This window comes from Jaculus jaculus, chromosome 7, assembly GCF_020740685.1.
Source record: "Jaculus jaculus isolate mJacJac1 chromosome 7, mJacJac1.mat.Y.cur, whole genome shotgun sequence".
NCBI lineage: Eukaryota > Metazoa > Chordata > Mammalia > Rodentia > Dipodidae > Jaculus > Jaculus jaculus.
Genome location: NC_059108.1, coordinates 48,907,776 through 48,932,231, shown reverse-complemented (window position 1 = coordinate 48,932,231; position 24,456 = coordinate 48,907,776). Strand labels below are relative to the sequence as shown.

Below are 24,456 nucleotides of genomic sequence, written 5' to 3'. Positions count from 1 at the left end.
TGGAAGTGGATTCAACACTCTGTGAGAGCATTTGTAGCTGCCAGCAGAGTTCCAGGCCGCTTGGCAATGTGCATAAAGACTCAAACCCCATATGGCCATCACTCTGGAGATGGTCCATTGAGAGAATCCCGGAACAGACAGTTGAATGAGGAGCAAAAATGTGAGGGCACCACTGCATTTTATTTAAGCAAAAGCAAAATAAACAGAAAGGAAGCCGTTAATGTATTGTTTCCCCCCGAAAGGGAAATACCGATAATGGGGCTTAGAATTGTGGTGCCAAGTTCTTGAGTTATAAACTGGACTGATGCAAAGCAGATGAAATTTCATCTGTGTTTGCAAAGGAAAGCTTTTTAATGGGGAAATGGAACCATGTCTGCTTTCATAGAAGTGCCGAGACCTCAGGTTCAATAGAAGTTCAGCCCTCTGTTTTTCAGCATGCTGCAAACACGTACCTTGAACACAGTGCTGGAGAACCCAGGGGAGCACCTTAAAGGGTTAATGGAAAGGGATTCCAAAAGCTGAAACCCAAAATTATCAGTCTAAGTTTGTTTTTTAAATACATCAACCTAATGTACATAGAACTAAAGCTCTGGCAAATGAAGACCAGTCAATAAAGAACACCTTTGGTAACACATCATGTTGTCTTTTCATTTGTAGATGATAATGAATTTGGCAACCATTTGTGCCCCTTATTATGAATTTAGTTATGGGGTCCCAAACTCTATTTTCTGAGCATGGACTGTTTACAGCAGAGTTGGTTTAGGTTGTAAGTTAATGCTGAAAGAACTGAGCATGCAGGACAACTGGAGGGGTCAGGGTATTGCCATTCTATTTTCTGATTTTTTGGATTGTCCGTTTTATGTCAATTTCAATGAAACATAAACACTTCTTCCTTATTCAGCCATTTTGTGTGCTCATGGAAGGCGGAGGAGGGGAAGAAGGCTGTATAAAAGGCACTGGTGAGTCAAGGCCATACCAGGGAAGGAAACATGAACGCTTACCTCACACCACTGCCAGTGGTATCTGATACCAAAGCATAGATGAAAACTCTGCAGTTCCATCAGCTACTAGGCTGTTTGCTTCCATATTCTACAGTATCTAAAATGGGAGAACTAGAATTTAGCTCAGTTACTTTACGGAGTGAAACAAGTCTGTTCATGTTTGGTAAAATGTAAGGCAAATCCTGAAGGTGGCAGTACCTTCACAGCTTTCCAGTGCTCCCCAGCATAGTTTTAAGTAGAACTAACACTACAATAACTATACATACACAGGCCAGGAATAGACTCGCACACAGTATCACCAACCTGGACCTTTGTAAGATGCGTTAAATTATCAACGATGACTTCTAGACTCTGATCAAACACTGCTTGTTTTGACTTTCACATGCAAATGCTCCCTTGCAAACAAATTCAGGCTTATAGAAGGGTGGTAAAGAAACATGATGTTATGAGAATGAAGCTGTGGCTTGTATCTTTGACACTAATATAATTCATCATTTCTGTCAGTCTCTTGTCACCTACTGGCATTTTCAGTCCTTTATACCCAGCCATGTTGTTTTGTTATGGCCATTGCTCTGATTTCCATTTCCCTAGGCTTAAGCAAGAAGCTATTATGGGAGCTTTGAGCCAAGGTAATAACAATAAAGATGTGATTTAAAACCAGGAGTAGAAAAAAGAGGTGACGACCAGTAAAAGGACAGTGGAAGGTGACAGAACTTCCTTCCTTAACAGAACAGCTTATTTGTGTACAGGAAAAAATACCACATGGTCCTCGATGAAAAGTTCTCTGAATTTTGGACCTTTGGACCTTAGTGAGGAATCCTGTGGAAAATGCTTATTGTGGGTTCCAACAACCTCTATATCTGGAGAAACTATACAGAAGTTCAGTGTATCCCTAACCCCCAAAATAGGTTCATTTTCCTGAACCTATGAGCAGAAATTCCCACAAGAGCCAACACAACTAGATACAAAAGGAAATATTCAGATGATAGAGGTCTCTTCTACATATAATAATAATAAAACTAGCCACTTTGCTATTTTAAAACTGAAATGATGTGACCTAGAGCGACTATAATTTCAATTTTGTGTAGTTCAGCACCAGCTAAGGTATTTTAAAATTGTTTATGATTCATTATCTATCATTTGTTGTTTATCAGCACTTCAGCCACCTATGCTCATAGCCTGAGACTTACAATTAGCCACCCACTCAAGCACCATCCACTGACTATTAGCTCTGACAGACCCTGTGCTGGGGCTGACTTCAACATTATCTTCATCACTTTACCTTCCTCCAGTCGTTACCAGAAGCAAATCTGATCTTCCTGTACTAAGATTTACTTTTCCCCTACAGGCTCTGGAATGGACCTAAGTACATACTGTATGTATTGCTGCCAAAACCCTTCTTTAATCTTCATGTTTGCAGGTGCTATGGTGAACACCACCAACACCTACCTGCCATTCATCTTTACCAACTGAGAAAATCACCAGGGCTCCAGTGGCTATTAAAAATCTTTTTCCCCCTAAGGAAAAACAAAAACTTTATCACCTGACCACCCCCAATGAGAATAGCCTTACTGATTAATTTCACTGGGTGCTACAGTCAGCCTGATTTTTGGCTTTTAGCATTTTTCTCAGGATGGTTTCTACTATCTTTAAAAAAAATATTTTATTTATTTATTTATTTAGCAGAGAAAGAGGGAGAGAGAGAGATAATGAATGATCACACCAGGTCCTCCAGCCACTGCAAACGAACTCCAGATGTGTGTGCCCCCTTGTGCATCTGACTAATGTAGGTCCTGGGGAACTGAACCTGGGTCCTTTGGCTTTGCAGGCAAGTGCCTTAATCACTAAGCCATTCCTCCAGCCCAGTTTCTACTACCTCACTGTGCTCCATGTTCCCTCTAACATCACTCCTTCTTCACTGCTATCTCTCTCACAGCCATTATACTTTGCCTTTCTAATTATTTTGTATTTCTTTTCTTCTCCAAAAGTTCTGTTCATCGATGGACATAATCTGGTCTTTTATTCAGTTCATGTTTTTTTTAAATATGCTATTTTATTTTATTTTATTTATTTATTTGAGAGAAGGAAGGAGGAAGATAGAGAAAGAGAATGGGTGCACCAGGACCTCCAGCTATTGCAAACAAACTCCAGATGGATGCATGTACCACCTTCTGCATCTGGCTTACATGAGTCTTGGGGAATCAAACTGGCTCCTTTGGCTGTGCAGGCAAGTGCCTTTACTGCTAAGCCATCCCTCCAGCCCTAGTCATACATTTTATTGAGCCTTTAAGTTCACAATATGAGGTAAAAGGAAAAGCAATTCTGCTGTGAGCTTCCTGACCAGCAGGATAAGAACGACCAGCAAACAAAGATCCTTCTCGATCACACTTTATTGGAGAGCCTCTTGGTTAACAGAAAAGTTGATGGCGAGAGGCTGGGGCGCAGGAGTGTAGCTGCTTTTATAGGGTGTAATACTACTAGACACCTACGGATTGGCCGCCACCTGCTCCCCCATCACCCAGGGCCATGGGATAGGCCCAGGATGCATTACATCATGTGCACGCGCAGCATCAAGCAAGACTGTCGCCAGGATATGACCAAGTAGGGGGTTGTTCGTCACCACTCTCAGCAGGAAGTCAGCGCCATCTTGTAATGGCGTCTGTAGCCGCTCCCTGCACAATTCTCCTTAATATTTTGCACAGCTATAGTAAAATACTTGGGAATATGTAAGTCTTATAAGAGATTACATCTCTCAAAAATTGGGATCAAGGGCTGGAGAGATGGTTTAGTGATTAAAGTACTTGCTTGCAAAGTCAGAGGACCCAGGCTTAATTTCCCAGGACCCATGTAAGCCAGATGCATAAGGTTGCACATGCATCTGGGGTTTGCTTCAGTTGAAGGCCCTGGCATGTCCATTCACTCATCTATCTATCTATCTATCTATCTATCTATCTATCTATCTATCTATCTATCTATCATCTTCCTCTCTCTCTCTCAAATAAATAAATTTTTTAAAAATTAGGTTCAAGGCCTGGAGAGATAGTTTAGCAGTTAAGGCATTTGCCTGCAAAGCCAAAGGATACCAGTTCTACTCTCCAGGACCTGCATAAGTCAGATGCACAAGGGGGCACATGCCTCTGGAATTCATTTGCAGTGGCTGGAGGCCCTGGCCCCATTCACTCTCTCTCTCTCTTTCTTTCTTCCTTCCTTCGTTTGTTTGTTTGTTTGTTTGTTTGTTTGTTTCTTTCTTTCTTTCTTTCTTTCCTTTCTCCTCCCCCCCCCGTCTCAAATAAATAAAAAATAGCTTCAAGTAAACAAGTTTTAACTTCTTGAATTTTCCAATTGATTCTTCCCTTACACTAGAAATAAGCTGTACTTATGGAAATTTCAATGTCAAGTCTTACCATTGATGCTGATGTCTTTAGATCTGAAATTCTGCTATTTCAGTCAACATCTATGAATGACACTTCAAAAATGAGTTTTGCATTTAGTGGAATTTTGGCAGCAGGCTGTCCTTTCTTTCCACAAGACCATTCTGGTTCAGTCTCTAGTCAGACTTTTCCTCTTTTACTCATAGTAAAGAGTGCTTCATTCCAACCCCTGATAACCTTGCCTACTCTAACCTTAAAACTTAAAGGCTTGACATTTTTCTTCTTCTTTGAGTTTATTTGAATATTAGTATCAATAATCAATCAACTTAAATCAAAACAATCAAAAAATCCTGTAGTATTCCTGTGTGCCAGAAGTGAACAACATATCCCTATTTGGGTAAGTTTGTTTTATTTCCATTCTTAAGAACTGATTTTGTATATTTTTATGGACCCTCATCCAGTGACTCCTTAGACTACATGTTTTTGGGTTTATTTTCACTGAGCCTCACATTTTTTCCACTTACTCAGACACTTTACTTATACTTTCAGTACTCTTTGAAATGTTTATTTTCCAGGAAGGGAAGAAATTGAAGCCAAAGGCATGGAGAACATATTCAACAAAATTATTGAAGAAAACTTACTCATGCTCTCAAGATACAAGAACCTCACAGAACACCAAACAGATAGGCCTAAAGATGAAACTCTCCAAGGCACATCATAGTGAAAATTAAGCAATTAAAATGAAGAAAGAGTGCTAAAAGCAGCAAGAGCAACAGCACATTAAAAACAAAGGCAAGCCCATTAGAGTTACCTCAAAGTTTTCAATGGAAACCCAGAACACCAGGAGGCCTTTAAAGGAGCTCTGCAAATTTGAAAAAACTTTGGCTTCCAACCCAAACTACTGTACCAAGTGAAAGTGTCCCTCATAAAACATGGTGAATGGAAAAGTTTCCATGATAAAAACTATCTGTATGATTCTATGAACAAAAAGTCAAACTCACAGAGATACTTCAGGAATTTTCCACACAGAAGAGTTAAACACTTAACCACAAGAGCCTACAAGAAGAAGAGCACAATAACTAAAACTAGAGGAGGAAAAAAAAAATGTACAAATTCTAAGAAAACACCAAACCCAATAAAACCTCCAATATGGCAGGGATAAAATTGAACCTCTCAGTTATAATCTTAAACATTGGTAGTCTTAACTCACCCATCAAAAGACACAAGTTAGCAGGGTGGATCAGAAAAATTAGACCCTTCTATCTTCTGTTTTCAAGAAACCCACCTCACAACTAAGGACAGACACTTCATCAGGGTGAAAGGATGGAAAATGATATTCTAAGCAAATGAAAATAAGAAACAAGCAGCTGTGGCTATATATTAATATCTGACAAAACAGACTTCAAACTAAAAGTAATAAGAAAGGACAAAGAAGGCCACTTTTTACCCATCAAGGGAATGATCCAACAAGACGACATCACAATCATAAATCTATATTTGCTTTATAAACTGTGGTGCACCAAACACTGGTACACCACAGTTTATAAAGCAAAACCTACTCAATGACAAACCAGAAATAAATTCCAATACCATCATAGAAGGGGATTTCAGTGCCCCACTATGGCCAATAGATCACCGAAGCAGAAAATCAACAGGGAAATTACAGATCTTAACACCACCATATATCAATTAGACCTAGCAGTCATCTACAGAACATTCCACCCCAATTATACAGAACACATATTGTTCTCAGCAGCCCATGGAACCTTCTCCAAAATAGATCTTATATTAATTAAGGCATAAAGCATACCTCCATAAGCTCAGGAAAATTGTTGTAACTTCCTACATCATATCTGACCACAATGCATTAAGACTAGAAATTAATAACAAGAGAAACAACAGAAAATCACCAGCTCATGCAGGCTGAACAACATGCTATTGTACAATGAATGGGTCATGGAAGAAACCAAAACAGAAATTGTAAAATTTCTAGAAGTGAATGATAATGAATATACAACATACCAAAACTCAAAAAGATGGTTGTAGACTGTAACCAAATTGTCTTTATTAGTTGTTTTAGCTACATTTTTAGTGGTTCCTAATAATGTATGCTCTGGAAGAAATGTGTCTGAACAGTGATTCTGCAGAAACTTGATAATGTTTGCAGCTGCTTCATGGTCCATGCCAGCTGTGGAATGGCCACTGTCTCTTCCCCTGCTGTTCCATAATCTGGTCTTTTGCACACATTATCTCACTCTCTATGCTCAGCACATCGTATGGGGTCAAGAAATGTTTAATCAATAAATGCTTATCCAAAAACTGATAGAATTTCATCAGACTAAATACATTTTCCACAGCAAATTTTAAAGCTATTTATACTTCAGGGTAGTTGTGCCAAATATGAAATGAACACAATTGATAATAAAAATAAATACTCTTAAAAAGTTTTTTGACATTTTATTACAAGTACTTGAAAGACAAAGAGACAACTTACACAATGGAAAAAAATACTTGCAAGTTATATATTTGACAAGAGGCTAAATACCTAATATATTTAATGAACTAAAAATAACTTACTAGCAAAGCCCCACAATCTAGTTAAAAATGAACATTAGACCTAAGTAGACATTTCTAGTAATTTTGTTTACCTTTTTAATTTATTTGAGAGGGTTAGAGAAGGAGGGAGAAAATGAGAGTGTCTTAACCACTAAGTCAAAATAGTTTTCAATAATTTCTTAAAACTATTTTCTAAGTGGACATTTCTAAAAGGAACATACTCAAATGACCAACAGATATATTTTTGAAATGCTCAATACTACTAATCAGTGAGGAGACAATGAAACCAAACCACAATGAGATATAACCTCATTTGTTAAAATGACTACTATCAGAGTTAAAGCAAAACAAGTGCTGGTAAAGAAAAGGGAGAAAACCTTGCACACAATTGGTAGCGTGACCATGAAAGCCAATAGTAAGCAGGCATCTCAAAACCATAAGAATAGAACTACCATATAATTCAGCAGTCACTACTGTGAATATATTCACAGGAATTAAATTAGCCTGTCAGATATATGCATTCCTATGTTCCTCATAGCACTATTCACAATAGTCAAGAAATGGAAACAAACTAAGTGTCCATGAAGTAATGAATGAATATAAAATGTTGTGTATGTATACAATGGAATACTATTAATCCATGAAAGGGAATGAAATCTTGTTGTTTGTAGCAATATGGACAGAACTGGTGTTCATTATCTTGAGTGAAATAAGTGAAGTACAAAAAGATAAGTACTACATGATCTCACTTATGTTTGGAATCTAAAATATATTGATATCATAGAAATTGAATAGGTTAATACTGGCCAGATGCTGGAAGCAGGGGTAGAGGGAGGAGGATGGGGAAAGTAGGTTAATTTAAACTGACATAGATTGAACAAATTGGTGCTGATCTAGTGCACACTTTTGTTACTATAAATAATAATAATAATATACTTTATGTTTCAATAAAGCTAGAATCATTTCTGAATGTTACCACAAATAAAAGACAAATGAGAATACAGATATGCCTACTCTAAGACAAACACATGAAGTAAACATCTTGAAGCATCAGATAGATCTTAATAAATAGGTGTTATTTTACATGTCAAAAAATTATGTAAAAATACAACTTCATTCTCAGAAAAATAGATTGTAAATGTTAGTTTCCTTTTATAATAAATAAGTGAATAAGTTGAAATGCTTAACAAATTGAATGTTCTACATTAGTTGTTCAACCTATATATGTTGATTAGCTATTAGTTCCCATAGGAACCTTTCAGAATGACTATGATGTCATTATAACCGTATAAAATATTCAATTTAAGAATGTCTCTAATATGTCCTAAAAATGTTGAATCCTCCCATAGTGTAAAAGGCAGCTTTAGAGGATTACATGATTGTTAATGTAACAGAAAAGGCTTATATACTTGATTTTGTTTGAAACATGAAGGTCAGCTTACTAAAACATTTGTGTTGTTATGACATATTTAATACATGACAGCCTGACCTCTTAATCTGTCTTAGTAATTTTATTTTATTTAATAACACAGTATCTATAATGGCGAATAATGGTATTTAGACATGTCTTACTCATAAAAAATGAGTAATTCTGGCCACTGAGGACATTTCTGTTCATCAAAACAAGGGTTTATAAGACAGTTTACAATAATTCTAGTTAACTTTGAAAAGCACAGTGACACAGCAACAGGCCTGCCTTCATACACATTATTAGATGCACATTTTATTATATCCAGGTGTTGCAGTCCGGTTCGCATTGCTGGTAGAAATCACCCAACCAAGAGCAGTTTCTGGGAAAAAGAGGTTTATTTGGCTTACAGGCTCGAGGGGAAGCTCCACGATGGCAGGGGAAAACAATGGCATGAGCAGAGGGTGGACATCACCCCCTGGCCAACATAAGGTGGACAATAGCAACAGGAGAGTGTGCCAAACACTGGCAAGGGGAAACTGGCTATAAAGCCCATAAGCCCGCCCCCAACAATACACTCCCTCCAGGAGGCATTAATTCCCAAATCTCCATCAGCTGGGGAGCTAGCATTTGGAACACTTAAGTTTATGGGGGACACCTGAATCAAACCACCACATTCCGCCCCTGGCCCCCCATAAACTGATATCCATACATGATATAAAATACAATGCATTCAGTCTGACTTTAAAAGTCCCCATAGTTTTTAATCAATCCCAATGATGTTCATACATCCCCATAGTTCAAGATCTTTTAACTGAGCCATAATACCAAAATATAACCTCAAAAAACCCAGAATGGCACAGAATAAATATTCACACTGCAAAAGATGGCATTGGGCATAGCAAAGAAACATTCAACCAATACAAGATTTAAAATAACCAGGGCAAACATCAAACTCTATAGCTTCAAGTCCAGCAAATCTAGCCAGTGAAAAATCTTCAAGTCCGATAATTCTAACCAGCAACAAGTCTCTGGCATTCCAATTCCACCCCTCCAGCTAGGCTACTCACAGTCCTGGGAAACTTCATCGGGGCCGGCAGCTCCTCGGCAGCCATCTCATGGTCCCGGCATCTCCACTGGGTCTCCACTGCAATCCACGGTTCATCCTCATGGCCCCATGGGGTCTCTATGCAAGTAACCAGCAAACCCGCTTCACACTACCCATGGCCATTTCCAAAACACAAGACCGTGTTGCAAACTCAATGACCCTCTTTCCAGCATTTCTTATACTCCACGATACCAGGTAGGGTGCCAATTTGTTAATCCAGGGGGGAATAAAGCAGACTTTGAAGAACAGGACACTCCTTGAACATTCAGGCCCCTTCAAAGAGTCGACATTCTTTCTGTTGCCCCAGCGCAGGTCAGCTAGCCCAGTCTCAAAGGTTGTAATCTCTCAGTTGCAGCTGAATGGGCAACAGTTCACCCAAAGATTTTTCTTTCTGTGCCATATCCCTCTGCACACACCAGTTCATTTCTACGCAAAGCAACCCTGCACAACTTCTCAGGACATGGGCACAAGAGCAAGCTTCTCACACAAACTGCTAGCCCAGTCCAGGCAAAGCTTTTTCTCACCCTCATAAACCAGACCTCACAGTCCATAGTTCTTACTGCCTTCAGGTCTTTCAGCTCTGACCATGATAGACCATCAAGCTGTACTTACAGCACTACAAAGCATCTCTTAGGCCAAGGTTTCAAATCCTCCCATATTCCTCTTGAAAATCAGCTCCAAAAGGCCAAAGCCACACAGTCAGGTGTCTAGCAGCAACCCCACTCCCGGTACCACTTTACTGTTGCAGTCCGGTTCGCATTGCTGGTAGAAATCACCCAACCAAGAGCAGCTTCTGGGAAAAAGAGGTTTATTTGGCTTACAGGCTCGAGGGGAAGCTCCACGATGGCAGGGGAAAACAATGGCATGAGCAGAGGGTGGACATCACCCCCTGGCCAACATAAGGTGGACAATAGCAACAGGAGAGTGTGCCAAACACTGGCAAGGGGAAACTGGCTATAAAGCCCATAAGCCCACCCCCAACAATACACTCCCTCCAGGAGGCATTAATTCCCAAATATCCATCAGCTGGGGAGCTAGCATTTGGAACACTTAAGTTTATGGGGGACACCTGAATCAAACCACCACACCAGGTTTCTCCATTACTGATGTTGCTTCAACCTTCTGGAATCTGGCGAAAGGATAAAAGAGTGATTTGATTAATATTTCCAGTTTCATATAAAACAGTTGCTTTAAAGACACTTCTATTGCTGAGGGGAAAATAGTATAATTATACTATTAGAAAGAAAACATTGGAGGGCCAGAGAGATGACTTAGTGGTTAAGGTACTTGCCTGAGAAGCTTAAGGTCCCAGGTTCAATTCCCCAGTACCCATGTAAGCCAGATACACAAGGTGGTGCATGTTTTTGGAGTTTGTAGTGACTAGAGGCCATGACACACCCATTCTGTCTGTATATCTGCCTCTCTCTCTTAAATAAATTAAATTAGTAAATAATTTTTAAAAACTATTACTTTCTTTTAAAAATATTTAAAAATAACAACTTATTGAATATCATCAAACTAATCCATCAGTATTATGTTACCATTTATACTTATATATGCCATATTTGGTATAATTGCTCTTAATTATAACTAGCTTTAACATTTACAAAGATTGCCTTCTACAAATAAAGAAGTTGGTAGGTGCACAAAGCTTTGTAAAGGCAGTTTCATGGTGATAGTCAGAAACACCTCTGAGCAGAAAAGGCTGAAACTCTAAGAAAGTAGAAGGCCCATATGGCAACTTTAAGTGGTTGGAGTTTCAGCCTTTTCCAGTTATTGGCTCCTGGAATTGTCAGGTGATTCCCTATTTTACATTTTTCTGCCTACTTGACCAGACAGTCTGTTTTGCATAATATTTTCCAAATCTTATGAGCATGAATAGCTAGGAAGCACTTTGTTGGGCCCTGAAAGGCTCAGGTGTGAGGCCTTGTGGAACTTCCAGAGCCTAGCTAAAGTTTGGCGACCTGTCTCTGACCACCTAGGACTCAGCAAGATGCCTAATGGCTTCTGGCCTGCCACCTCCGTGTGGCAGTTAAAATTACCATTCCAATAGTTACAGTTTACTATTGGCCCTTACCTCTCCCCACCGTCCTAAAATCCCTGCCTTCGTCCCCAACATTATATAGGCAACTGCTCATAGCAATAAAGAGAGTTACTGTGAGTTTGAGTTCATGCTTCCACAAGACTCCTGACTCAGTGTGGTTTTTCTCCCGTGGCTAGGAGAGGTTTCCAAGTTGTGGGACACTCATCTTCCTCCTTAACCCCTTGGGAGGATCTAGCAGGCCTGGTCCTTCCACAGCACTACCTGCCGGGAGGAGACCAGCATCCGGCGCCTAACGTGGGGCTCTCAGAGTCCCACAGACTAGTGCCCCTTGACAAAAAGGCTGAAATGCTAAGAAAGTAGAGGGCCCATATTGCAACTTTAAGTGGTCAAGGGTTTCAGCCTTTTCTAGTTATTGGCTCCTGGAATTGTCAGGTGATTCCCTATTTTACATTTTTCTTCCTACTTGACCAGATGGTCTGTTTTGCATAATGTTTTCCAAATCTTCTCAGCATTAATAGCTAGGAAGCACTTTGCAAGTTGCATTTCTCTAGTCTATGTGAAAGTTTATGTTTTGTTTGGTAAGAATTGACAAAGCACCTGTCCTGTATTTCAAGAGGGTGCCAGATTGGAAGGGGTCTGTTTTCTCTTCATTCATAGTGGTCAGGGAGAAGAACTGATGTCTCCCTCCCTGAGTACCGTACAAGCCAAACCAAAGCAATAGGATTAGATGTCTAACACAGCAGAAGATATAAGATTAACACACTGTCATTATGCTGCAAGGAGCAACTAAGACAGTTGGGTGTTTACTGTATGATTATACTATCCCAAGGTACCTGAGAATTTAAAGCCCTCCAGCAAATTCTTACACATCTCTAACTCTGTAAAAAGTAGATATGGAACACTGTAACTGAAACTCAGTATCCCTTATGTAGGAGTAAAGTATAGTCTGAACTGTTAGGACAGATAAACAAGCAGGAACGTGGAGGAAGAAGAGAAAATCCTTTTTATGGAAGTGACATCCATAGGGGAGGATGAAAAATCTGGGAGAAAATAAAAAGTATTTTTTCCTCTATTGTCTGGACTAGCTGTATACAAAATTTTTTAATGGTACTATTTCCTTTAGGATAATAGATTACTCATCCCTTCCTAGCACTAGTCCTTGTAAAATGTGCTTACTAAAAGAGGGAGAGAATTCCCAGCATAGCAATTCCCTAGATGACATAGTTTATAAATGAAGCATATATTTCTTTTTTTTTTTTAATTTAATTTATTAGTTTTCATTTCAGTGAATACAGGCAGTTTGGTACCATTATTTAGGCTCATCTGTGATCTACCCCCTCCCATTAGACCCTCCTTGTTAATGAAAATGGGTTGTGCATTGTGGAGATAGCCCCCAGTTATTAGTATGATAAATGTCTCTGCAAATCATGACCCAACATGTAACTCTGACATTCTTTCCGCCCCCTCTTCCGCAAGATTTCCCTGAGCCATGTTGGGTTCATTTTTGGTCTGCTTCAGTGCTGAGGTGTTGGGGACCTCTGAGGCTTTGGCTCTCTGATTTGGTAGGAGTTGATTTTTCTCTGCGTTGATCTCCTTCCCATTTGTGCTGGTATCCAGTTCACAGGAAAACATCACCCTTGCTTATTTCACCAGTTGTCCTTAGTTTCAGTTGGGCCCCTTTTGAGGTATGTTGGGGCAGCTCTCTTCTTAGGATCTGCATCTATCTGGAAAAGAGAAGCAGATTCTCCAACGGAGAGTAAGTTAGCACCTGGAAAATTGAGATAACACTTACTTTTTTGATAGACAGTTTGATAGGTGTAGGCCCTCTTATACCCCGTGATTGATGGGTAGCTTGATATTGTAGAGTGGGCTTGTGTTTGGGTATGGTTCTGACTTGTTTTCCAGCTCCAGCTAAGGGTCTAGTACCACTGAGTGGATCAGTTAGCCAAATCAAGAGCAATTGATTCCTCACCATGGCTGTGTACCACTATTGCACTTGTGTGGGCATCACATCCGGTTATTTGTTGCTAATTAGGTTAAACAATGTGTTGCTTGGACAGATCTTGGTCATTTCCCCCAGTCACCTATGTAGCGCCTTCTGGCACTAGACACGCTGACTGTCTGGGGACTGACTCTCTCCTGGCTTCTAGCCATGTCATTCCATTTTACGCGTCAGCTGTGTATGGAGTCTTCAGCAATAGGGTCTTATCACTGGCCTTTGGTGGGTCATCAAGTACTCTGACAGAAGTCTGTCATTGTTTTGGGAAACCTTGTAGGTTTCTCTGATCAAAAGCTCATTGTGGATGGTAGGCCCAAGCTGGAAGTGGGGGTTACAGGTCAGTGTCCACTAAGAAATTGAGGAAAAAGATAACTAATATACAAGAGTTAGAGAGGAGAGAGATAGAGGGGAGAGGGGGAGAGGGAGGGAGGGAAGATGTAGGAGATTTAGGTCAGTCTTGATCCTACCCTCTCCAGTGTCTTGTGGTTCAGGTGTTTCCTGTAAGGGTCTAGTGAAGGTTCAGCCATTTGGTCTGTCTTTTAGGAAGTAGAATTTTATGGTACCATTGCCGTTTGGGTCCAGATTACTGTTTTCCACTCTTTGATTCCCTCCCCGCCCTCCCATCCATCTTATTGTCTAGTCCATGAGGTGCTTCCTGGGTATGTAAGGCATCTTGGGCAGATTCAGTTTAGGTGTGGCAGATGAGTGAGACTATGTGTCGATTTTTTTTCTGTGATTGGGTAAGTTCGCTGAGAATGATCTGTTCCAGGTTCAACCATTTTTCCTCAATTTTCTTTATGTTGTTTTTTCTTACTGCTGTATAGAATTCCATTGTGTAGATATACCACATCTTTGTTATCCATTCTTCTAATGATGGACATCTGGGTTGATTCCAGCTTTTAGCTATTACGAATTGAGCTGCTACAAACATGGTTGAGCAAATCTCTCTGGCTTTTGGTTTGAAGGTTTTAGGGTACATGCCCAGTAATGGTATAACTGGGTCTGTTGGTATTTCTATAGTCAGCTTTTTCAGGAGTCTCCATATTGCTTTCCAAAGTGGTTGTACCATCCTGCATTCCCACCAACAGTGAATGAGTGTCCCTGCTTCTCCACATCCTTGCCAGCATTTATTTTCATTTGACCTTTTGATGTTGGCCATCCTTATTGGGGTAAGGTGGAATCTCATCGTTGTTTTAATTTGCATTTCTTTGATGATTAGGGATGATGAACATTTTCTTAGGTGTGTGTTTGCCATTTGTATTTCTTCCTCTGTGAATTGCCTGTTTAATTCTGTGCCCCATTTTGTGAGTGGGGTATTTGTCTTAGTGTTTAGACTTTTGAGTTCTTTGTAAATTCTAGAGATAAGGCCTCTATCAGTTGGATAACCTACAAATATTTTCTCCCATTCTGTGGGTATTCTATTGGCTTTGCTTATTATATGCTTGTCTGTAAAGAAACTCTTCAGCTTCATATGATCCCAATGATTGAGTGACTGTTTAAGAACTTGAGCCACTGGGGTTTTATTCAGGAAGTCTTTTTCCATTCCTATATCATGGAAGGTACTTACTAAATTTTCTTCCAGTAGTTTTCGAGTTTCTGGTCTTATGTTGAGGTCTTTGATCCATTTGGATTTGAGTGTTGTGCATGGTGAATTGTGTGGATCAAGTTTTAGTTTCCTGCATGTGGTTATCCAGTTTGTCCAGCACCATTTGTTGAAGATGCTATCTTTTTTCCAGTCTATATTGTTTGGGCCTTTGTCAAATATCAAGTAGCTATAGTTGCTTGGCCCAAAATCCGGGTCCTCAAGTCTATTCCATTGGTCTATACTCCTGTTTTTATGCCAGCACCATGCTGTTTTTATTACTATGGCTTTGTAGTATAACTTTATATCGGGTATGGTGATGCCACCAGAGGTATTTCTTTTGCTGAGGATATGTTTGGATATGCGAGGCCTTCTGCCTTTCCATATGAAATTTGAGATCATTTTTTCTATGTCTGTGAAGAACACTGTAGGGATTTTAATTGGAATTGCGTTAAATCTATATATTGCCTTTGGTAAGATTGTCATCTTCACAATGTTAATTCTGCCTATCCAGGAGCATGGGAGGTCTTTCCATCGTTTCAAGTCCTCCTCAATTTCTTTTTTGAGAGTTTTTATATTTTCGTTGTATAGATCTTTACTTCCTTGGTTAACGTTATTCCAAGGTATTTTATTTGTTTTGTTGCTATTGAAAATGGGACTATGTCCTTTATTTCTTTTTCTGTGTCTTTGTCATTTGCATACAGAAATGCTTCCAATTTTTGTGCATTGTTTTTGTATCCTGCTACTTTGCTATAGGAGTTAATCACCTTCAGGAGTTTTGGGATGGAGTCTCTCGGGTCTCTTACATATACAATCATGTCATCGGCGAATAGCACTAACTTAACTTCTTCCTTTCCAAATTGTATCCCTTTTATTTCCTTCTCCTGCCTTATTGCTTGGGCTAGGACTTCCAGAACTATATTGCAAAGCTGAGGTGAGAGAGGACATCCCTGTCTTGTTCCTGATCTCAATGGGAATTCCTCCAGTCTCTCTCCATTAAGTATTATTTGGGCCTTTGGAGCTTTGTATATTGCCTTTATTATATTAAGATGTGAACCAGCCATGCCGATTCTCTCCAATGTTTTGATCATGAAGTGATGTTGTATCTTGTCGAAAGCATCTATCGAAATGATCATGTGATTTTTATGTTTAAGCTTGTTTATGTGGTGTATTACATTGACAGATTTTCGTATGTTGAACCACCCTTGTGTTCCTGGGATAAATCCCACTTGGTCAAGGTGGATAATGCTTTTGATGTGTTGTTGGATTTGGTTTGTGAGAATTTTGTTGAGGATCTTTGCGTCTATGTTCATTAGGGAAATAGACCGGTAGTTTTCTTTTCTTGTGGCATCTCTGCCTTGTTTTGGGATTAGGGTGATACTAGCTTCATAGAAGGAGTTGGCTAGTTTTCCCTGTTCTTCAATTGTGTGGCACAGTTTTAGGAAGATTGGTTTGAGTTCTTCCATGAAGGTTTGATAAAATTCGGCTGGGAATCCATCTGGTCCTGGACTCTTCTTTTTTGGGAGGTTTTTTATTACTTTTTCAATCTCCATGAGCGTGATGGGTTCATTGAGGTGGTTGATCTGCTCTGAGTTTAGCTTTGGTAGATGATATGCATCCAGGAATTTATCCATCTCCTCCACATTTTCCAGTTTTGTGGAGTAGAGGGTTTTGAAATAAGTCCTGATGATTCTGCCGATTTCACTGATGTCTGTTGTAATCTCCTTTTTCATTTTGAATTTTGTTAATTTGGAGTCTCTCCTTTTTTTGCTTGGTCAAATTGGCCAGAGGTTTGTCAATCTTGTTTATTTTTTCAAAGAACCAGCTCTTTGTTTTGTCAATTGCCTTAATTGTTTCCTTGGTTTCCAATTCATTAATTTCTGCTCTGATTTTAATTATTTCCTTCCTTCTGGAGCTCTTTGGGTTGGATTTTTCTTGTTTTTCCAATGCCTTTAGGTGGATGGTTAGGCTATTGACTTGGGATCTTTCTGTCTTTTTTATGAAGGCATAGAGTGCTATGAATTTTCCCCTGAGGACTGCCTTCATTGTGTCCCACAAGTTTTGGTATGATGTGTTCTCATTGTCATTCAATTCCAGGAATTTTGCAATTTCATTTTTTATTTCATCCACTATCCATTTATTGTTTAAGAGTGTGCTATTCAGTTTCCAGTTGCCGTTGGGGCTCTTGTTGGTTTTTTTGTTGTTGATTTTTAGGACTATAGCATTATGATCTGATATCATGCAGGGAATTATGTCGATTTTCCTAAATATGTGGAGGCTATCTTTGTGACTCAGTATGTGGTCTATTTTAGAGAATGTTCCATGGGCTGCTGAGAAGAATGTGTAGTCTGTCGATTTGGGATGGAAAGTTCTGTAGATGTCTGTTAGGTCTAAGTGCTCTATGGTTTTGTTGAGCTCTCTTACTTCCCTGTTGAGCTTCTGTTTGGATGATCTGTCTACTACTGATAATGGTGTGTTAAAGTCCCCAGCTATGATGGTGTTGGTGGTTATTTCTGTTTTATTGTCAAGTAGGTTTTGTTTTATGAACTGCGGTGCCCCTGTGTTTGGTGCATACAGATTTATGATTGTAATATCCTCTTGATGGATTGTTCCCTTTACAAGTAGGAAGTAGCCTTCTTTGTCTTTTTTGATTATTTTTGGTTTGAAGTCAACTTTATCTGATATTAATATAGCTACACCTGCTTTTTTCTTATTCCCATTTGCTTGGAATATTGTTTTCCACCCTTTCACCCTGAGGAGGTTTCTGTCTTTAGTGGTAAGGTGGGTTTCTTGAAGGCAGCAGATTATTGAGGGGTCTAATTTTTTGATCCACCCTGTTAGCCTGTGTCTCTTGATGGGTGAATTAAGGCCATTAATGTTTAGGGTGATGACTGTGAGATTTGATTTGATCCCTGTCATGTTGTGGTGGTAGAGGTGTGTTGGCATTTTCATGGGATTTAATTTTTTTTTTTTTCTATCTACTCTGGGTTTGGTTGCTGTGATCTTCTTCTTGTAGGCATTTGTGTTTGGTTATTTGTTTCTCTGTGGAGAATTTCCTGGAGTACTTTCTGTAGGTTTGGTTTTGTGTTCATATAATTGTAAAGCTGAGTTTTGTCATGGAAAGTTTTCCTTTCACCATCTATTATAAGGGAGACTTTTGCCGGGTAGAGTAGTTTGGGTTGAAAGCCATAGTTTCTTAGAGTTTGAAGAGTTTCATTCCAGGCCCTTCTAGCTTTCAGGGTTTCCATTGAGAAGTCTGAAGTAATTCTGATGGGGTTTCCTTTGAAAGTGGTGTGCTGTTTTTCCCTAGCTGCTTTTAGGATTTTTTCCTTGGTGTCAATGTTTAGAGTCTTAATGATAATATGCCTTGGGGAGTTTCTCCTTTGGTCTAGTCGGTTAGGAGTTCTGTTTGCTTCTTGAATCTTGATGGGCCTTTCTTTTAAGAGACGGGGGAAGTTTTCTTCAATTATTGTGTTAAATAAGTTCTCCATGCCTTTGGTCTGAAATTCTTCTCCTTCTGGTATTCCAATGATTCTGATATTAGGACGTTTAAGTGTATCCCACAATTCTCTCATGTTCTGTTCACAGGAACTTTTGAACTTACTGAAATTTTTGGATTCTTGAACTGTTTCTTCCATCCTGTCTTCCAGATCAGAATTTCTATCTTCCACTTCGCTGACTCTATTCTTGAGAGCCTCTAGTGAGTTTTGGACTTGTTCAATTAAGTTTGCATTTTCTACTACTTTCCTATGTATCACTTCCATCGCTTTGTCCAGCTCCCTTTTTGTCTCATTTTCTGATTTTCTTGCTGATTCTTGGAAATCATCCTTGCATTTCTTTATGTTTTCATTTAGTGTGGCCAGCTGATTTTTAAGGTCCTCTTTTTTTTCACTCTCCCTCAACTCTCTTAGCTCTCTTTGAATTCCTTCCAGTGTCTTATCATATTGCTCTAGCTTAGTGATGGTAGCATCCATACGATTATCTATCCTTTGTAGCTTTCCTGTCAGTTCTAGCAGTAGTTTGGTCAGGGTTGCATTGTTCATTGCTTCCACTTGATGTTCTGATCCTAAACACTCTTCTATGTTTTGGTTAGTTGTGATCCTTATTGGACTGGGTGATCTATCTGGATTTTCTTCCATTTTATTTTTTGTGTTATTTCTTTTGCGCTGTGGTCTACCCATGTCAGTGTATGGGCAGGTAGGTGGGTGGAGCAGCCTGGGATCTAGCTTAATGCGAATCCAAGGCAGCCTGGGGCAGTTGTAAGCAGCCTGGGTTTTTGCTCAGTCTTGCTAAAGCCGCCTACCTATAGCCTGGCAGGGGCACCAAAGTTGCCTGAATTCTCACCCAGTAATGCACCTAAGCTGCCTGCCTTTGAGCTTGAAAGGGGACTGAGGTAGCAAGCCCTGAAGGTGCCTAGATTCTGGCTGGGTACACTGGGGTCTGTAAACAGTCTGTGCTCTTCCACCTCAGGGGAGTGGGGGGCTGGGTGACGATGTACAGGTAGGGGATGTCAGCTGCACTGGCGCTAGTTACTCAGTGTGGACTTATATGGCTCTTGCTGTGGGGTGGGCCCACTCCACGTGCAATTGTAGTGCAGAGGCAGATGATGTGGGTAGTAATCAGGACACAGCAGAAGCTGACCCGTGTCAAGTGATGTGAGCACAGCAGCAGGGGATCTGGCAGCCACCTATTCACGGCAGGCGTGGCCCCCACAGGCCTGCGAACCGAGCACCACGTGGCTGGTCTACTCACAGGATCAGAGAACAAGGGCGAGGTAGGAGGTCTCAGCTTCAGTGCAGCAGGCTGGCAGGCGTGACTGGTGGGTGCCCGATCAGAGCACAGCCACGCGGGATGTGCAGAGGGTGTGTGGGCGGGTGGGCAGAAGGGGGCGCAGGGTGCGATGGTGTGTATGGAGCGAGTGGGGCACACGGCGGGGAGGGGGTCGGGGTGCACCGGGGCACCGGGCAATCAGGGTGGGGTGTGCGGGAGGTAGCAGGGCTCAGGGGCGCCGGGTGGGGTGCCCTGGAGGGGCGGGGGGCGTGGGGCGCTCTGATCAGTTAGGGGGCAAGGGGTGCGCTGTTGGTGGGGGGGGTGCGCATGTAGGGGGGGTGTGCGGGGCGCGGCAGGGTGCAGGGCACCTGGGGGGCGCGAAGGAGAGTGCGGGGCGCGCGGGGGGTCACGGGGTGCGCAGGGGGTCGCAGAGGAGCTTGCGGGAGGCGCGGGGGGCTAGGGGCACAGGGCACGTGAGGGGTGCGCAGGGTGCGCGTGGGGGGGCGGGGGTGCGGGTTGCCAAGGGACACCGCAGGGTGCTCTGGATGCGCGGGGGGGGGGGGGGGGGGGGGGGGCGGGGCTTGTGGGGTGTTGAGGGGGGTCGCGCGTGGGGCGCGGGTTGTGGAGGGGGTCGGGGTAGAGGCACTCTGGGGCGCAGGACGCGTGGGGGTGGGGCACGGGGGGCACGGGGCACGCCTGGGCATGCAGGGGCGCCCGGGCCGCCTGCGGCGGGGGACGAGGGGTCTGCGGGGTGGGGGGCGGGAGGTGCCGGGGCGGGGCGCAGGGGGGGCAGGGAGCGCTCAGGGCGCGGATGCTCCGGGGCGCGTGGGGGTGGGGGCGCAGAGCGCGTGGGGAGGGTGGACGGCTAGGAGGGGCTGGGCTGACGGTGCTCTGGACTGGGGGGAGGGGCGGGTCGTGTGGGGGAGGGGGTCAAGGGGGTCGCGGGTCTTGCAGGGGGTGTGGAGCACGCTGAGGTAAGATGGAGCGTGGGGGACACCGCGGGGCACTCTGGACGCGCGGGGGGGATGGGGCGCACGGGGGGGGGGGTGCTCGAGGAGCGCGGGGGTGGGGCGCGGGGGTCTCGGGGGACGCGGGGCACACCTGGGCGCCCGTGGCGCGGGACGCTCAGGGGCGCTTGGAGCGCACCTGTTGTCAGTGGGTAGGGAGCGTTGGGCACGGGGGGGCGGGGGCGGGGGGGGGAAGGCGGGAGGGGAGGCGGGGGCGGGGCGCGCGGGGGGGGGGCTCAAGGCGCGTGGGGGTGGGGCGCGGGGGTCTCGGGGCGCACGGGTGCGGGGCACACCTGGGCGCCCGGGGCGTGGGGCGCTTGGGGCGTGCCTGCTGAGTGTGGATAGGGAGCGTGGGTAGCGCGGGGGGTGGGTCGCGCGGGGGGGGGGGGGGTGGGTCGCGCGGGGGTTGGGGCGGGCGGGGCGGGTTGTGTCTCGAGGAGGGCGGGGGTGGGGCGCGCGGGGTCTGGGGCTGGGGGGGAGGGGCGTGGGGCGCGGGGCAGGCCTGGTCACCCGGGGCGCGGGAAGCTTAGGTTCACTCTGGCTGCGCCTCTGCGTGTGGATAGGGAGCGTGTGGCGCGCTTGGGGGGTGCGGGGGGGGGTGCGTGGGTGTGTGGCCCAGGGGTTGTGGGGCGTGCGCGGGTCCCCGGGCCGCGTGGGCTTGGTGCTCACGGGGCGCCGGGCGGCTGAGGCGCCGGGCCGCGCCCAATGCGGCGATTCGCGGCGGCGGGGTGGCGGTGCGTGGGTTGTGGGGGTGTGTGCTTCCCTCTTTTACCCCGATCTGTGCCCTCCCTCTTCAAAAAGTTCCTAATTTCCCTTGAATACTTACCTTTTTTCCCCTTGTTGTTTGTAGTGCAGCTAGGCGGTCGCCATCTTGACCAGAAGTTGAAGCATATATTTCTTACAGATGCCTTTGGACACCACTTCATTCATAGTTGTTCCTCCTCCTTTTTTTTTTTTTTTTTTTGGATTTTCGAGGTAGGGTCTCACTCTGGTCCAGGCTGACCTGGAATTAACTCTGTCATCTCAGGGTGGCCTTGAACTCATGGCGATCCTCCTACCTCTGCCTCCCGAGTGCTGGGATTAAAGGCGTGTGCCACCACGCCCGGCTGTTCCTCCTTCTTTTCCTGACGCTATTACTCAAAATCCACATTTTTCACAGTTCTTTTAAAGAGGTCTCTGCTCTATCTATAACAGCTATAAGCTGAGAGAGCCCAGAATTGCATATGAAAGAGAGTGGAGAAGTCTATTCATTCTCTCCTGTCTTCCTCTGTCCTACTGTTCCCCTACACTTTCAAAGCTTAAAGGTTTGTCAAAATCTTGTAAGGTTTAAAGTCATGTGTATTGTATCTTTAAAAATTATTAAAGGAAAAATTATTAAAGGTGTGCTCTATGGGATTCTTGGGAAACAAGCTATAAAAAATAGAAAAGATAACAGAAAAGCAGACTGGTGGAATGCCAGAGACAACCTTCCACAGAAGGAAATGCAGGTGCTGAAGTCTTCCTTGTTTCTTATCTCAATGGAGACCTAACGGCTTGTTGGTATCTGTCTTAATTAACCCTTTGATACTAAAAGTCATGTCCCATGTGTGTAGATCAAGAAAGAAGTAGTTCTGAAATCTTGGTGGGACACATTCATGGAGAAGCAGCCTGGCATATCTGCTGTGGTTAGAACACTGACTTCCCTGATGCTTGCCTGTATTTCAAATGCCAGACAGACCTGCAGAAAATACACTGATGTTTAGAATCAAATGACTCTCTACTGTTACTTCCATTTCTATCATCCTGGTGTCATTGTAGTTCTGAGAGTTTCTGAGCCTCAGAACTGCTTGACAGCAGTGCTAAATGCTTACACCTTCTGGGATGGACAAGATCCAGTCACAATGGGTGTCCCCTTGTGATGAAAAGAAGAAAAGGAAGAATCCAGTAGACTATACCATTAAAGGCCCTAGCAGTCTATGTGGCCATGACAGCTGCCATAAATACTACCTGCCAAGGCCCCACAGTTCTCACTGGTGCTGGCTTAGCTGATGGAACTGTATGGTGACTACAATCATTCTGCTGCTCTTGTACCTACATATTAGAAATGAAAGTCTTACTTTCATTTTTTACCAAACCCAGATGGTAAAGTCTGAAGAAGATGACATCTCCATCAACTATGCAGACATGAGTGAACAGCCACAATAAATATAGAAAAATAAAAGAAGCATTCTACCAAAAGAAATAAAATTCTAGCCAGTTACGGTAGCACACACTTTTAATCCCAGCAGTTGGGAGGTTGAGGTTGTAAGGTTGCTGTGAGTTGGAGGATGGACTGGGGCTGCAAAATGAATCCAGATCAGACTGGGCTAGAGTGAGACCCTGACTTGAAACCCACCCCCCCAAAAAAAGAAAAAATGAAATAATGGACCCCAAAGAAATAAGGATATGTAAACTACCTGAAATGAAATTAAAATGCATATTAAAGAAGCTCAATAAGATACAAGAGAATATAGACCGGCAACTTATTGAATTCATGAAAATAATGTATGAAACAAAAAAATCCAAACTCAACAAAATTAGTGTTCATAAGAAAGAAGCATATATAAACCCTAGAATATATAACACAATAAAAGAAAGGAAAGATGCAAGAGAGCTTTGGCTAAGGATGGTGAGATCTGCCTCCTGCCACATTCTTTCTGATCCCAACCATGGTCCCTTCTGGTATCTGGACTTACAGTTTTCATCTATCATTTCTCCCTCTCTTACCTAGCTTTAGGACAGTCTAGGATGATTTTCTTCCTGGTATAGTTGGAGAGGGTCTCAGAAGCTATTCTTACCCACAATTCAATCTGTTACAACTAGATGCATTTAGTTACAGGAATATGTATATAGGTAGAACTACATATAAAGTTGGGCTAGGAAGCTGGTTCACTAAAGCCTGATGCCCCAGGTTCAGTTCCCCAGTACCCAAGTAAAACTAGATGCACAAAGTGGTGCGTGTATTTGTAGTTACTTTGCAGTGGCATGAGATCCTGATACACCCATATTCTCTCAAATAAATAAATATATAGAAGCTTGGCATTTAAAAATAAATAAAGTTGAGAAGTTTGCTAGGGGAAGGGGAAGGGGTGTCTAGTATGTGTGCCTTGGATAGGGACTTTATGAGTGCTTATAAGAACCTGTCATAACTGGTTTTGTTATTTTTCTAAAGCTATATCCTTTCTTTTATCTATATAATTTGGCTACCTTATACTTCAAGCCTTTTAATTTATCTCCCCTAGTTCTCCCAAACCATTATTTTATCTCTAATATTTGTTTCAACCATAACATGTTGACGTAGATGTAATCAAGTGGAACAAAAGACGCTATAACCTTAGAGACAGCTCTTTTGAAATTATCTAGTCAGAAGGAAATAAAAGAGAAGTGAAAAAGGATATCATAAAGAACCTATAGGACACCTTTAAGTGAACGAAGTCTGCATCATAGGAGTTCCAATTAAGAAGAATAGGAAGAAAACAGCAAAAAGGTTATTTAAAGAAATAATAGCTGCGACTATCCCAAACCTTGGAAGACATATAGACATCAAGATCCCCATAGCTCAACAGTCTCCAAATAAGTTTGATCCAGGAAT

General features: G+C 42.5%; 1 pseudogene; it reads right to left on the bottom strand.

The window, feature by feature from the left end:
- Positions 1-4,444: 4,444 nt before the first annotated feature.
- The window catches only part of LOC101603797, a 74,900-nt pseudogene continuing 54,888 nt past the window's right edge, over positions 4,445-24,456 (bottom strand).